The sequence below is a fragment of the Lissotriton helveticus genome, chromosome 3_2 (genome assembly GCF_964261635.1).
Source record: "Lissotriton helveticus chromosome 3_2, aLisHel1.1, whole genome shotgun sequence".
NCBI classification, from domain to species: Eukaryota; Metazoa; Chordata; class Amphibia; order Caudata; family Salamandridae; genus Lissotriton; species Lissotriton helveticus.
The window spans coordinates 121,912,294-121,927,974 of record NC_136062.1 but is presented as its reverse complement, the minus strand read 5'-3'; the positions used below and the strand labels follow the sequence as shown (position 1 = coordinate 121,927,974).

Below are 15,681 nucleotides of genomic sequence, written 5' to 3'. Positions count from 1 at the left end.
ACGCCCCCAGATTGGTGCACCAGTTTCATTGTAGATATCCCCCAAACCCAACACCTGTGGTAGGGTCCCTGGGGAGAGTATACTGTCAAGCCTGTCTTTCCTTTAATTTGGGAAGTGCTGACTGGATTGCCACTGAGTCTCGCGTGCTGTGTTCTGAGCCATAAAAACAAAGGAAGGATACTCTCGTAGGCCTGGTTGGGCAAGCCCATGTGGCTATGTTTAATCAGGAAGCTATTGTAGGCACGCTCAGCACAAGGGAAGCGCTTGGCGTTCTAGTGTTCCTGGCTCCAAGTGTTCTCGCTCAACTGTATTTTTGATCTTTTGCGTCTTCGGTGGTTGCTCCCAGTTCCTTGTTTGGCAGCATCCTCGGATTCCTGTTGTTCCCGGTGGTATTGGGTCCCCTTAACGGTTTCTCTCTGGGGGCGAGTTCCTCAACCTACTCCTGCAATGCAGGAGAAAAGAAAAAAAGAGGGAATTCAGTACTTTTCAGGAGGTGACAGCGTTTGTGCACGTCTAATATTTGTGTTACTTAACTTTTTATGATGATCCAGGCAAACTCCACATCTCTGGCACTTTTGTGCCTTGACCCTGTATAATACTGCAAACAAACAGAAACGTGTTACTCTTGGAACTTTAATCTTTTTGAAACAATTCTGATTATTGAGCATTTCTTTACGTTTTACATTGTTATGATATGAAGAGATTTTGAGGGTACTTTAATTCATTAATTATCCCCTAAAGGTTTCTTATTGTATGTATTTGTTTAGAACTGCTCTGAGACCTTACCTTGAACATTGTATTATGGTAAAGAATTGAGGTACAGTTTTCGGAAAACTTCCTTAATTCTATGGTGTGTTTGCTGTTGTGTACACTATTATTTATATCTGCTTTAATCCATGGGCCTAATTACTAATCCAGAATGTTGTCACTCATGGTTTGCCAATTTCAGACGTTTTCTTGGGAAATATTCTCTTGAACTATCCATAAATGCTTGGAAGAAAGAATCAATAGGTAGTACCTCTTTCATGAGGGTATTAAGGGGAACCTTTTCCTGCGCATAGGGCTAACCGATCTCTTATTCTCCCAACAGGAGGCAGAAGCGCAGACCTTACCACTAGTTATCACGAAGTTCTGAGCAAGTAGCTGTGTCTTTTTTTCTGTCTTCCCATTCCCTTTTCCCCCATGGGTAGGTGGCTGGTGCCTAGTATGGAAGCTGGGGTCTTGCCGCATACTTCTTAGCTCACTCCTGCAGGAACAGCAGGTGAGTTCTTGACAATCTGGTTCAGCATGATGCTTTGCCCTTTGCTAGTTGGCCAACAGCTGTTTCAACCTTGATCAAAGTAATTAGGCTCCTCCGGCTGTGAACGATCTTGCTGAATCAATTTATGGAGGTGAAATGTGTCTACATAATTTGGAAACAGACGGTATTGAGGCAACACAATCCTCCCTATACATATTTTGATAACATTTCCTAAATGTATTCTTGATTTTCACCTGATATACAATTTGTTCCCTTTATCATTCCCAATCTTCTGTGCAGCACTGCCATTATCTCTATATTTAACTCTAAAAGCCAGTACCTGACCCATCACCTCACTATTCTGAAAACGAAACATCTGCTTAGCCTGGATCCTTTTGTTTGCTCTATCCCATATATTGTTTTAAGGCTGCATGTAAGTTTGCCAATTGCTCCAAAAGAACAGTGAATCTTTGCCAGTCTTGATTGACTAGATATATCTTCTGATGGATCCTGCCCAGCACCAGGCAAACTGTCACACAAGCCGTAGACACTAGCAGACTCGACAGCACAACTCCCTCTACATAGTAATCACCAAGTAACTCTTGAATAAACTCCAGACCATCCAGAACACAACATCCAGACTCATCCTTGATCTCCCCAGACAGATACACATCAACCCTCACCTCGGGAAACTCCATTGGCTCACAGTCGCGAAGAGATGCCAGTTAAAGCGGATCACCCATGCTTACAGGGCACTACACAACGAAGGCTCGGCATTCCTCAACAAACAAGTAAACTTCCACCAACTTACCAGGAAACTCTGTTCAAGATTCCTCTCTCTAGCAACTACTCAGTGCATCAGTTGGGCGAATAGTAGAGGCCGCTTTTTCTCCCACCTGGCGACTAAGACCTGAAACACGCTCACCCTACATCTTAGAGCAGCTCCATCGCTACAACAGTTCTGGAAGGACCTCAAGACCTGGATGTTCAACCAACAGGAACGGGTAGCAAAATCACACAGCAGGACCCCACAGCACCTCGAGGCCCTCATGGATGAAGCAGACTATACTCTGTACCAACATTTGCTCATTTTCTGACCAAAGGAAGACCACATTCATGCCTTGATGGTGTATCATTTCTTCTGTTGATGTATAGAGAAACCCAAGGTTTGCCCCCTACAAAACATTTTAAGTGCGTCCCCCACGTAGATCACGGATGCTGAGTTGATATTATCATCAAAGTAATCCCTTAACTTTTTGTTCATTGACCAGATATACTCATCATCAAGCAATGACTTCTGGTCAAAGGTCCAGTAATATGGGATAGAAGAGAAGTTGGACCAATCAGAGCTGAAATACATAGATATTTGTTATGGTCCGCTAATATTTTTGCATTTGAGGGAATATTTAACATTCGCCTGAATTAAGTGGCTAGCTAAAACATATCGATCTGTGAAAGGGACTTGTCAGGTGCTGAATAGAATGCGAAACCAGAATCCTCAATCAATCAATCAATCAGGGGTTTATAAAGCGCACTACTCACCTGTGAGGGTCTCAAGGCGCTTGGGGGTGGGGGGAGCCGCTCCGGATCAGGCGAAGAGCCAAGTCTTGAGGTCCTTCCTGAACGTGTGCAGGGTCGGGGAGCGTCTGATGTTCACAGGGAGCTCGTTTCCAGTCCTGGCTGCAATGTAAGAGAAGGCTCTCCCGCCTGTTCTGTTTCAGCAGATGCGGGGGACATCTGCCAGGGTGAGATCGGCGGAGTGGAGGTTCCTCTTGGGTACGTGGAAGGATACTCTATCATTGAGGTATTTGGGTCCGATGTTGAAGGATTTGTAGGTGTGGGTGAGGAGTTTGAAGGTCTGTGGTCTACAACAAAGCCAAACATCCTCTAAAGCATAGGTGGTCATGAGTTGCTTCAGTGCGTCTCTGAGGTGTCCCCCCCGTAACCATGTTTCATGGTCCCCCACAAGTACAGTTAAGACCTAGACTTTAAGTGACGTTAAAATCCCCACAAATGCTTGGGCTATTGATGAAGTTCGGCCAACAAATGACCAAAAGTAGAGGAGTCATCTTCATTAGGGCCATAGATAGAACAAATAGCTGAGTATCCCCCTTTTGGATTATCGCCCCTCCAAGTCAGATTTAGATTTCATCATAACCCGATTGTTGTCCCTGACCAGTAGGGCTACCCCTTCTGATCAGAGTTAGAGCTTGTACAAAACTCTCTAACCCAGATCCATCAATAGAGAAGTTTGTTCCTGAGACAGGTGTGCTACCAGTACACACTTCATGTGTGGTTTTAGAGTATGTAATTCTTCCTTAATTAGCTAATTATATGCTTTTATTCCGTTAATATTCCAAGAAAGAATATGCAAATGCTAGTCAGGACCCATTCCATTGTTAGTCATCATTATTAGTTTGACTTAAGTGACGTTACATGCACTGATTGTCAAACTGCTAGTGAGATTCTCCTGCATCTATGCTATTAGCCTGCTTATTCCAAAATGTCCCTGAGTTTTGAGCCTACTGCTCTCAGCTCCCTCATAAGTGAAATTTACACCACCACCTGATTTTGAACCTTGATCACACTCAACCCTTAGAACCACCCTGCCTCCTGATATCTAAGCCCAAACAATAGGGCATCAACCATGTGTCCCTCTAGACATATCCCAACCACTAGGCTAGACACCAGAACCCCGCCTCCCCCAAAGGTGTACAATAACTAACCATGAGAAGACAGCTAGACCTAATACACGCGGCCATAAGAAGGCAAGAGAGAAACAGAGAAAAAAAAAAAGGAAGAAAACATTTTCTCATAAAGTTCTTATCCAACAGCAGATTAGCAAATTCGTTTAAAAGAGGATAATAACAGGATATAGCTCCAAATGAAGAAAAACATACAGATATAGCTAGATTACTAAGAACCACCAACTAGTCATTTTGCCAATTGCCATTTATGTAACAATTCTGCATCATTAACATTCGTAGTTGATCTGTAGGATGTCTGGCTCCATCACAGAAACCATTGCACCACTATTCTGTAATGTCGGGATGTGTTCATGGAGCTACGAACAACACACTACTGTCTCACGGCAAAAGTTAAACCGTACAAAGTACTTCACAACACAGGGTGTGACCAGAGATCAAAGACGAGCCAGCTGAAAGATCGCCTGCCGCAAGGTGAAATTACCCCACATAAATTAAGAGAGCTCGGGGTTAGTGGGCAGTTCTCTCCTTCCTAGACTTCTGAAATGGAAAACTATGTGCCCTTTGAATCATGTAATCTATATCCCAATCACTTAAAGCTCAATGGCTTCTGTTATACCTGACACCTTTGGCGTGGTTTTTCCCCCATCTTTTTGCCTCTGAATCATGTATTTTTTTATGCTGTGCTGGATTTCGTTTTTGCTGGTTTAGATGTTTTGGACACTCTGCCACTGCTGATCAGTGCCAGAGTGTAAGTGCTCCCTCTGTAAATTGCCATATTGATTAAATATACCTGATTGGCATATTTCTATCACCATGAAGTCCCTAGTAAAGTGCACTATGTGTGCCAGGGCTGGTGATGACAGATGCTACTAGTGGGCCTGCAGCGCAGATTGCGCCACCCACATGAGTAGCCCTAAAAAGGTGACTCAGGCCTGCCAGCGCAGGGCCTGTGTGCAGTCAGTGGACTGCCCTGTCCCCCTGGCCAGTGTCTCCACTGGCTGGGCCTAACCCTTCCCTGTCTGTGCACATCAGTCACCCCTATGGAAGGATCAAGGTACCCCCCTGGGCAGGGTGCAGTGTATGGATAAGGTAGAGCATGTACTAGTGCAGGTCACATGCTCTGGTAGTGGGCAGCAGCCATTTTGTGCGCTCACTGCTGTAAGGCTATCTTGCTCCATAGAATAACATGGGGGAGGCTGGTCCCAATGGATACCAGCCTATCTCCTCATAGGAACAAGATGGGACATAAGTGAAAGATATCCCTGAACTCAGAATTTAATAACACATCTTTTAGTGAAGGTTGTTTTTAGATCCTGTGTTGGAGAATAGTACTTTTAGAAAGTGGCTGTTCTCTTGTCTAAACCTTTCTGTGTGCCTGGGCCTGTCTGGTATGAGGGTGACAGGGGCTGCAGAGCCCCCGGAGGGAGGGGGTCGGAGTCAGCCCGTGGATGAAAGGCCACATCTGCTGCCAGGGAGGCGGGAGGAGAAAGCGCCTGATAGTGCCGGGCTGTGCCTGCCTGACCACCATGCTGGCTCCCCCTCCTGCCGGCCAAACTGTCAACTCTGACCCTGATGCTGACAGGAGACGGAAACCAGAAACACCCAGCGCTCCGCAACCCCCAGAACTGGTTTAGACCGGGCTCAGGGCCCCCTTGCACAAAGACTTCAAAGGACTTCAAAGACTTTCAGGGGTATAAGGGAAGGACCCCTGACTACAGAAGATTAGATTCTAAGATTCTACAATCAAGAAGGAACCTCTGCTGGAAGAAGGACTGCTGGAGAACTAAAGGAAGATTGCCTTGCTGTGTGCTCTAAGGGCTGACCTGTTCTGCTGTGCAACTGAAAGCTGAGGAGGAGAAAGGGACTTTGCTGTGTGCTGTGAGCCTGCCTGCCTGAAACTACCAAGACTTTGCTGTGTGCTGTGTCTACAAACTTGAATCTCCAAGGGCCTGAGAAGAGCTGGCCCCCTGTCTGCAACCCAGGGACATAAAGGTTGCCCAAGGACTACGAAACTCTGCTGTGCCCCCTGAAGCTGCTGTGTGGTGACGAGATCGTGAAACACTGTAGTTTGGCTGTGTAGCGCACTGGCCGCTCTCTAATCTGGGTGAGGGCGCCGCGCTGACCCAGCCTGCCGTGTGGCCGAGATCGACGTGTTCATCGACACGTGTGGGGTGAAGAGCGAAGTTTGGGGGCCTCCCCAGTGCAAGGCGCACTGAAAACCACTGTGGGCTGCGTCACCGCCGCTGCCCGGGGGCCAGGAATATCTCCAGAAGATTACCGATCGCTGGGGAGCGGCAGCGGCGAAGATCGGAGCCGCCGCGCTCCCATTGGATGAAGGAGCCAAGCCCCCTCACTAACGCCGTGACGGGATTGGCCCGTGCGGCGCAGCGTCATCGCCGTGGCTGAGCAGTGATTGGGTGAGAAAGCAGAGCATCACGACAAGCCTGTCCCGGGAGCCGCACTGCCATTGGCTGACTCCCGGGTGTGCCAGAGGCTCGCCCCCGACGCCGCAACAGGATTGGTCCCCGTCATCGGGACCTTCGGAATTGCTGTGTGATCCCCGCTGGGACCGGGGAAGACCCTACCGAGGGAATCCTCGAGGTGCCCCCAGCCCCCGGCCTGCCCGTCGCTGCTCCCCGCCGCTCCCCGAAGGACCGAGAGCGGGCGGAGAGGCTGCTGTGACCGGCCGGAGCTGAGAGCGAGTGTGCTCTGCTCGGCGCGGGGCGCCTGAGGCGCGAAGACACGCGGAACGGCAAAAAGGAGTCCCCAGGGAATCTGGGGAGGCGCGCATCTCGCGCTTGGGCTGCAATTCTTCAGAGAAGGTATTTACCTACTGGCATAGCGTGGTGTGCTCGTTTTGAGAGCCCACTAAACATAAATCAGTGACCATATTTTTGAAGGCTGATTTAAGTGACTTGAGACACTTTTTGATATACGAACTTCCTGAAATTAAGTACCACCTTAAAGATTAACTGCAACCATTAAGATTAAGCGCAACATATTCTTGAAAAAGTGATTGTCGTGCACATGCGTTATTTACCTTGCTGAAACTAGATAAAGATATATATTTTTATAAAATATACTTACCTGTGTGGTCTCAGTTTGTGGTGGATTGGGGATTATTGTTGTGTTAAGTGCAAATATTATCCACATTGCCTTTGGTTAGCCTAGACTGCTCGTGCCATGCTACCTAGAGGGTGAGCAGGGGTTATCTCAGAGGGTTATTCCTTCACCCTGACTAGAAGCAAGGGTCCCTACTTGGTCTAAGGTACGTACCTCTGCCAACTAGAGACCCCCAGATCTAACAGCTTCTCTGAAGAGACGAACAACATAGCCTCCTGGATCATCTCCTTTGCAACCCTCAGGAATACCTAGTATTATGACACTATTCTTTTGAGATCTGTTCTCTAAATCTTCTTTCTTAGATGGCCGACCTTCCACCTTAATGTCTTGCTTCTGATTAATAAACTTAATTGGTCTCTAACCACCTCTTGAAGAGTGACCTGACTATCCTCTACATCTCCCAGTAGGGCATAAAGAATGTCAATGTTTCTTGAAAATTTCTTAGAACCACCTGCGTCTTCAGGTGAGCTGTGCAAATGAATAAAGTAAATAGCCAATAATGTGGGAACACTGGCTGAGATTACTTTTTGCGGTTCTACACTGGATGACTTCACCAAATTAGCAATAGTTAGAGTTTAGGACAATTATTGCACAGAAGGGCATTTGTAGGTGTAAGTTTCAGACACTCAGGATTCCAGAGCAGTTTTTCCTCAGCTTTGCAAATAACATGGTCAAGCTCTCCCTGGACAAAAGCATTGGTGACCAGAACTTCCAGCTGCATTGCCCATAGGGGTCTGGTCCCTGCCTCCATTATACTGCTACAGACTGTCTCACTTCCAGTAACCCCTTAGAACTGAAAACCAATGACTACCTGAGACCCCCCTCAGCCATGTCGCCTGTGTTGCCAACGTAGGAATCGTCATCTAATCTTTGTGATCGGAAAGGCTGCCGGTGTCTGTAAGTGAGCAAAAAGCCTCAGGGGGCTCCTATTGGTTAGAAATGGGGAAGGCAGAGCAGGACCAAGGGGCAGAGCCAAACCAGCCTCTAAATCCCCCTTAGAAGTTATCTTCCTCTGCTGCAACATTGCCCCTGGATAACAATGGAGGTCCACATCTGCCATTAGCTCCACCAGTCACTCCAGGAACATCTCCTTCAGCCAAGTTCTTGCTGCCTTTAACAAGCGCCCTAATGATTGTGTCTGGTTACCCTAGGATAGGCTTATTTGACATAAGCCTAAAAGACGTAGGTGAAGGCACAGAATTAGTGGCCATCTCCTCCCTCTCAACTGCTACCCTTCGGTCCCAAGAGCCTGTACTGCTCAATGAGTTGGGGGCAGGCTCTACCGTATCTAGATCTGCCATTGAGATAGTGTTAGCAGCGCATACATACTGATCAATAGTATTTTGAGACATAGTTGATAAAGAACCCACTGTTGCCATTTGAGAGGACAATGGTGAGCCAGAATCATGCAGCAGATTACCCTTTGCCCCTTGCGTGTTAATACATTGCTTTGGCTTTTAGCCTTTAAGAAAATAATTCTGAACAGTCTATCCAAGCGAGCTTATTGAGGTATCCAGTCCCTCCAATGTCTCCGACTTGCTGAAGGCCATTTTCCCAGCTGGGATTTTCTTACTTACAGCACTGCGTGTGTTTCGGGAGTGTCCAGTGAAAGCTCGACCAGTGCTACTTCTTGTTGCAGACTTTGCTACCATCCTGGAGAAGGTTAGCTTATTGCAGACTTTGCTACCATCCTGGAGAAGGTTAGCTTGTCTGCTGCTATAAGGGATTCAATAAGAGCATCTACATCCTACATTCAGAGCAGCCAGTTTTTGCACACTGCAATCCCATTTATTTAGGCGAGACTCTAGGCCTGCTATCAAAAGCAATAAGTGACTGCCATACTGAGGCATGCCTACTTGTGCCTCTCATGCCTCAGAGGGGAGCAACAGAAGTTTGTGGTCTCCTCCTTCCTACGGCAGGGATTAAGTGCTCACTTCCTCAAGGTGTCCCAAGCCAGTGCTGAGGCCACCCATTGTGCTTGTCATGGACTTCTCCCCTCTGACCCATGAATATTGCAAGCCACAAGCCACCAGTGGCCTGATCTTGAGTCCCTCCAAATTATGCCACCTCACCCATCACTGACTGCCAAGGACCCCTCAGAACATCAGCACCTCCAAGGCCACCTCATGCCAGACCAGAGCAGTAAGCCAGGACTCAACCGCTGGAAGTCAGAGGTACAACTCGGGGAAGCTCTGTGTCTACCCGTGGCTAGCCCCAAGGCGCCATGTTTGTTTCCATAAAGGCTCACCTTTAAAGAAGTTATTCGGGATGCCTTATGGGACAGGGCTCCATATGTATGAGATATTTGGATAACCCTGGTGGCATCCTCAATGAGTATAGAGGTTCCTGTGCTCTGGATAGAGTAGAATTCTAAGGTAGTGGAAATAATAAGTATCTTATTTTTAAATGGTTTGTTAAACTATATAGTACTATTATACTGAACTGAAGGAGGGCTGTGCCCTGGAATTCAGGAGTAGTGATCTGAAATATCTTGTTCCCCTTATAACAGTTGAGGGGGAGCCATTGATTTAATTGCTGTGAACACAGGTTCGACTGAAGGAACTTCAAAGTATAATTTTAATGTAATCATCCCTGCATCATGGATAGCTCCTGAATTTTGAAAACTTCTAAGTGCATCTTCCACTGTAGATTACTATTAGATATCATACCTAGTTACTTATAGGATCAGGCTTTATTCACTAACATTTCTCCATACCTCCACTTAAAGTGCTTACATTTTTCCCCCAATAACAATGTATTCTTTTTTTCTATATTCATTATTAATGTATTAGCCTGGCAGTATTTATTGAAGGCATCTAATTTTCTTTGCAAACCCACCACTATTACATTGAGAAAAACTAAATCATCTGCATACAGTAGACATGTTATATGCCGCTCCTCATACTTGGAGAGGAAGAGTGAGTCATTTGTAAGGCTGAAGAAAGGTCTGCAGGATACAGTGCAAACAGCATCAGTGTCAATACGCACCCCTGACGTGAGCCATTTTTCATTAGAATTTTAAGGGAAAACATGCAATTATTATCTAGCACTACCTTAGCCCAGTTCGCTTGAGGTGATTTTTTTTAACACTGCCATTCAGGAAATGTTCATACTACCTACTTTCCCCCAAAGAATATCTCAATATACTAGTTTGAAAGCGGCATGGAAATTGACAAAACAGCAAAACAGATTACCTGTTGTTTCCATTGCTTTTTGGCCCTTTACCCATAAACTAAAACAGTGGTCGTCGCCGTTAAAACCATTGTCTTCAATGGGAACTAGATCATGATCCTCATGCCAGACCTCAAAATATTCCAATACAGTTTAATAGTACATTTTTACACTTATATCCAGTAAACTTAGATCGAAAACATTTTGTAATTAGAAGGATCATCTCTTTTCAGAATTGGTCTTAATATTTATTTATTTAAAAGTTTTATATAGCGCTGGCTAGACCCAGAGGTATAGGAGCGCTTAACAGAAGCAGGAGCAAGACAAAATCAAAGGAACAGTATTTACTAGCAAAATACAATCAAGTACATGAGAATCTAATCATCAAAACAAGAGAAAGGCAAAGAATCTTGGGTTTCGAGGGTTACATACAGTTAAATAAAATAAGGGAACTATAAGCTAGGAGCAAACAGTAGAATATAAAAAGAAACATTTGTAGAGGAAGAGGGATGAGGTAACTGAAGAGAGGTCAAGACAAATTAACAAAATCAGGGGAGAACGCAAATAAACTTACCGAAAGACGTTAGAGTCAACAAAATAAATGCAAGAACCAAGGAGAGCAAATGAAGGCGTTCACAATAAGGAGAACACAGGGAAAACGAAAGGTCCGCAGGTTAACAGAGATATGACCTGTACAGGAGATCAGAGAATAACAGGATCTGAAAAAAATATTGACTCCAGTATTTATTGAGGAGATGGCATTTTAGGTCTCTTTTGAAACCAAGATAGGAGGGGTTGCAGCGAAGGTCCTTCGGAAGGGCATTCCAGATGCTAAGCGCATTTCCTGAGAAGGAGTGAGTCTGGGTGGATTTCTTTTTTAGTAACGGAGGCACAAGGTGAAGAGTATTAGAGCTTCTCATCGGTCTGGCGCATCCGCTCCTGTAAGTTTATGAGTTAAGTAAACCGGAGAAAATCAGTGAAGAGCTCTGTGAGTGATGCAGGCAGTCTTGTAGATGCATCTTCCTTCGATGGGGAGCCATTTAAGGGATTTGAGGGGAGGCATGTTGTGATCAAACCATTTTCAGTCGGTAATAAGCCTGGCAGCCATGTTAAGCACAGCTTTGAGGGGGGCTATGTGAGCTTTAGGGGCTCCAGTTAGAATAGCGTTACCGTAATAAGGTTTGGAAAGGACTAGTAATTAAACAACCCATTTAAAGTCTTCTTGAGGGATGAATGTTTTTTTTTAGGTGTTTAAGAGTGAAAAGTGCTCCTTTGGCTGCATTGTTGATATGGTCTTTCAGTGCCAAATTTGTATCCAGGATGAAACCTAGGAATTTTGCCGAGTTGAATAGGTTGAGCGGACAGTTAAGGGCGTTGAGGTCAAAGATCCAGCCTTGGATAGGGAGACGGTTGCTTTTGGGGGAGAAAATAATTATTATTGTTTTGTTAGGGATCAATTTTGAATGGTTTGAGTAAAAGCAGGAATGAATCTTGCACAGAGTGTTGTTTAGATGAAGGACATTGCTGTGAGATATGATTTTGTTAAAGACTTGCCTGTCATCAGTGTAAATGTGATAACTGATCCCAGATTGTTCCAGAATGATTGTAAGGGGTTCCATGAAGAGGTTGAAGAGAGAGGGGGAGAGAATTGACGCCTGGGGGACACCCAGAGAGAAGGTTGTAGGATTGGAGAGGCAGTAGATTATTTTAATTTGTTGTGTTCGGTGTTGAAGGTAGGAAGTGAACCATTTAAGGACAGCGCCATTGAGGCCAGAACAAAACTTGAGAGATTCAAGTAAGGAAGAATGATTGACGGTATCGAAAGCAGCTGAAAGGCCCAGGAGGATAAGAAGGCAAGCCTCTCCATTCTCTAGAGAACGATGAATGTCGTTGGCAATGTTCAGCATGGCGGTTTCGATACTACAGCCTTTCCTGAAATCAGATTGAAAGGAATCAAGTAAGTTGTATTTGCCAATGTGGCTGTTGAGTTGTAGTAAGACATATTTATCCATGGTGTTGGCTACGATTGGTGGGTTAGAGATGAGACGGAGGTTATTGGGATAATTAGGGTCAGCCTTTAGATTTTGAGGAATGGGAGTGATTTGCCCAAGATGAAGGGAGTCAGGAACGCATCCAGAGGCAAAGGAGGTGTTAATAATTTTTGTCTAACATGGGGCAATAATGTGGTTAAGGTTTTGTACTAGCTTAGCAGGGAGTGGGTCTTTGGTATGAGAGGTCGGCTTTAATTTTGCAAAGATTTTAAAGGATTCAAGCTCAGTCATGAATTGAAATTAGTCCAGGTGGCGCAAATAATATCTCCAGAACCAATTAGAGTAGAATGGTGAAGGAAAGGATTAGGAGGGTGGGTAGATGTGGAAAAAGGGGGGATGTTAAGAGATGTTCGAGGATTGATAAAGGCCAAGATTTGCAACAAGGATTGATCAAGTTTTGAAATTTTGTCCGTGAAGAAGTTGCCAATTCCCTCACATCTTTCGTTAGAGGCCATTGGTTCCGGAGGGGCAGATGAAGTTTGTCTTCTGACAATATTAAAGAGTTCTCTGGGCCTATTTTTAGCACGATCCAGTTGGAAACTAAAGAAAGATGCTTTTTTCATTAAAATGTGCTTCTTGCAGATCTGAGGAGAGCTAACTGAGAAGGCTGAGGTCTCTGAGTTCTTTCTGGTAGTCTACGTTGTCTTCTTTCATTATTAAGTTCAGGACTGAACCAAGATTTAGATTGGTTTGCTCTTTGTTGTTTTAATGTAAGCGGTGCGACTTGGTCAAGATGTGAAAAACAAGGACCCCCTGGGTAATAGTTATGTAAAACTCCTAGGGCAGGGAAAATCAAGTGTGTGCAAAATTCCTAGGCAGTCTTAGTGATAGACAACAAGTAATGATACCCACTAATAGCTAGGACCTGGCGTGCAAAAATAACATAATCATATGTAAAAAACCAACATGTTTTTAATAGACATAATAAAATTCATATGTAAAAAATACACAATGACATACAATAAATTGTAACAATGGATTAAAAAGACACCACAATAAGTTATTACAGGGTGCCTATAAGCAAATGAAGAAGAAATACTCGACGCGCGTTTCGGCGAAAACGCCTTCTTCAGGAGTCACAAATAACGATAGAATAGCATAAAAACAACCTTCGGTTTGGTAGTTTCACATGAAGAGATGGCCAGACAAGTACCTGTGAAACGCGATGAAGTGTTTCTTTTAATGGTCATCGCTTTAGAAATCACAAGTGTTTAAGGAGGGTCGTTTCACTATGGGTCATATAACTTAAAGTTTAAAACTGGCCATATATTCTAGGTCCATACATTTACGATTTTTCGGAACCGTGGAATTTGATATAGTTAATAAATCTGAAGGAGAGAAAAGGGTGTATGTTGTCTCTCCTAGCGATACAATCGGTCAACATTCACCATTGGGGTACGGGCGTGTTTATTAAAGGGTCATACGATATAGTTGATGTATAGACACGCTGAAAACCGAATGACACCGTCGGCGTTTCCGTGATGTGGCGTGCCGACAGTGAGGCAGTAATCCCAGAGGAGAGACAACATACACCCTTTTCTCTCCTTCAGATTTAAACACTTGTGATTTCTAAACCGATGACCATTAAAAGAAACACTTAATCGCATTTCACAGGTACTTGTCTGGCCATCTCTTCATGTGAAACTACCAAACCGAAGGTTGTTTTTATGCTATTCTATCGTTATTTGTGATTCCTGAAGAAGGTGTTTTCGCCGAAACGCGCGTCGAGTATTTCTTCTTCATTTGCTTATAGGCACCCTGTAATAACTTATTGTGGTGTCTTTTTAATCCATTGTTACAATGTATTGTATGTCATTGTGTATTTTTTACATATGAATTTTATTATGTCTATTAAAAACATGTTGGTTTTTTACATATGATTATGTTATTTTTGCACGCCAGGTCCTAGCTATTAGTGGGTATCATTACTTGTTGTCTATCACTAAGACTGCCTAGGAATTTTGCACACACGCGACTTGGTCAAGGACATCAGAAATAGCCTTGTAGAAATGTTCAGTGAGCTCGTTAGCTTTTTGGGAGTGTGGGAGAAGATGCAGTTGAGCTTGAATTTTTGACTCGAGTTCAGTAGGAGGGACTTTTTTGAGGTTTCTGGTCAACGTCTTGGGTTTGTTATTTAATAGTGGGGGAGGAAAGATGCTGGTGAAGATGTTCAACAGAATGAGATGGTGGTCTGACCAGTCAATGGGTAAGGGTGACCAGATCAGTGCTAGTGATTATTAAGTCAAGAGAGGCACCTTTGATATTTAATTTTATTTATTTTACGGAGTTTTATATAACACAAACATGACCCCAATCGGGTATCAGAGGGCTTTTTTTTAGGCACGGGGAGTTTAAGTGATTTGCCCAAAATCACAGGATGTTCAGCGTCGTTGCCGAGACTCAAACCCAGTTCCCCAGATTTGAAGACAGCCGCACTAGCCGTTAGGCCAACTCCTCTCTACCTATGGGTAGGTTTGTTGCAGAGTTGCTTTAGGTCATTCATCTCAAGAAGGTTAATGAGGCGCCTAACTGTCGGATCATCAGCATTATTCCAGAGAATGTTGTAATCTCCTAAAAACAAATTCTTTGAGGCAGAAAGGGAGAAATGAGTTAGATGATCGGATAACTCATCAGCAAAGGGTAGTAGCTCACCCGGAGGTTAGTAGATATTATGCAGTCTGAGAGGAGGGAAGCCTTTGACATTGAGTTCTACACCGAGATATCCAAAGGTCAAGTATTCAGCTTTCTTCAGAAGGGAGAGTTGAAACTCAGTTTTGTGGATTATGGCTAGGCCACCACCTGTTCTGTCAGGTCTGTCCTGTCTAATGGTGGAGTAGCAGGGAGGAGTGAGCAGGTCCAGGATGTTGAAATTGGCATTGTATATACACATAAGCGGCGTTCATTTGTGTTCACTGTACCCCTTGTTGTAAGCAGAACGGATATCGCTAAAACATTGACTGTGTTATCCCGCTAGCATAGACCCATGCACACACGTACACGACAGCCATTTTAGGTATCATGGTCTCCCAGTTTGCGATCGATCACCAGCGCCCCTTCCCTGACCCTGCAAGCTTCCCCCATGTACCCTGATTGCCCCCGCTCTCACACGCACAAGTCATGAGCCCTCCCCTCCCGCATGACTCTGTCTCTGAGAAATCGCACCCCGCGCCTGACCAAACCCCTCCTGTCCCTCCATGAATACCCCTCCTTTGATGACCTCTTCCTCTGAACCTAATTGTTTGCACGGACCGCTGGTCATCCCTTAGCCCGAGGATACAGTTTATTGCCCACTACTGTATGCACTCGCCTCTCTTGAAAGTAGCCACTATTGATCATGACCACCCCACCCCCTGAGATTCGATCAGGCGCACACATTCCAAAGGAATCA

General features: G+C 44.8%; 1 long non-coding RNA gene across 1 annotated transcript in view; it reads right to left on the bottom strand.

Annotated features, from left to right (window-relative positions):
• Positions 1–307: 307 nt before the first annotated feature.
• The window catches only part of LOC144826497 (uncharacterized), a 40,942-nt gene continuing 25,568 nt past the window's right edge, over positions 308–15,681 (bottom strand). The window contains exons 2-3 of the long non-coding RNA XR_013609835.1: positions 535–598; positions 308–442 (exon numbers count right to left, since the gene is read on the bottom strand). This is a non-coding gene — a long non-coding RNA (uncharacterized LOC144826497). The remainder of the gene's footprint in view (positions 443–534; positions 599–15,681) is intronic.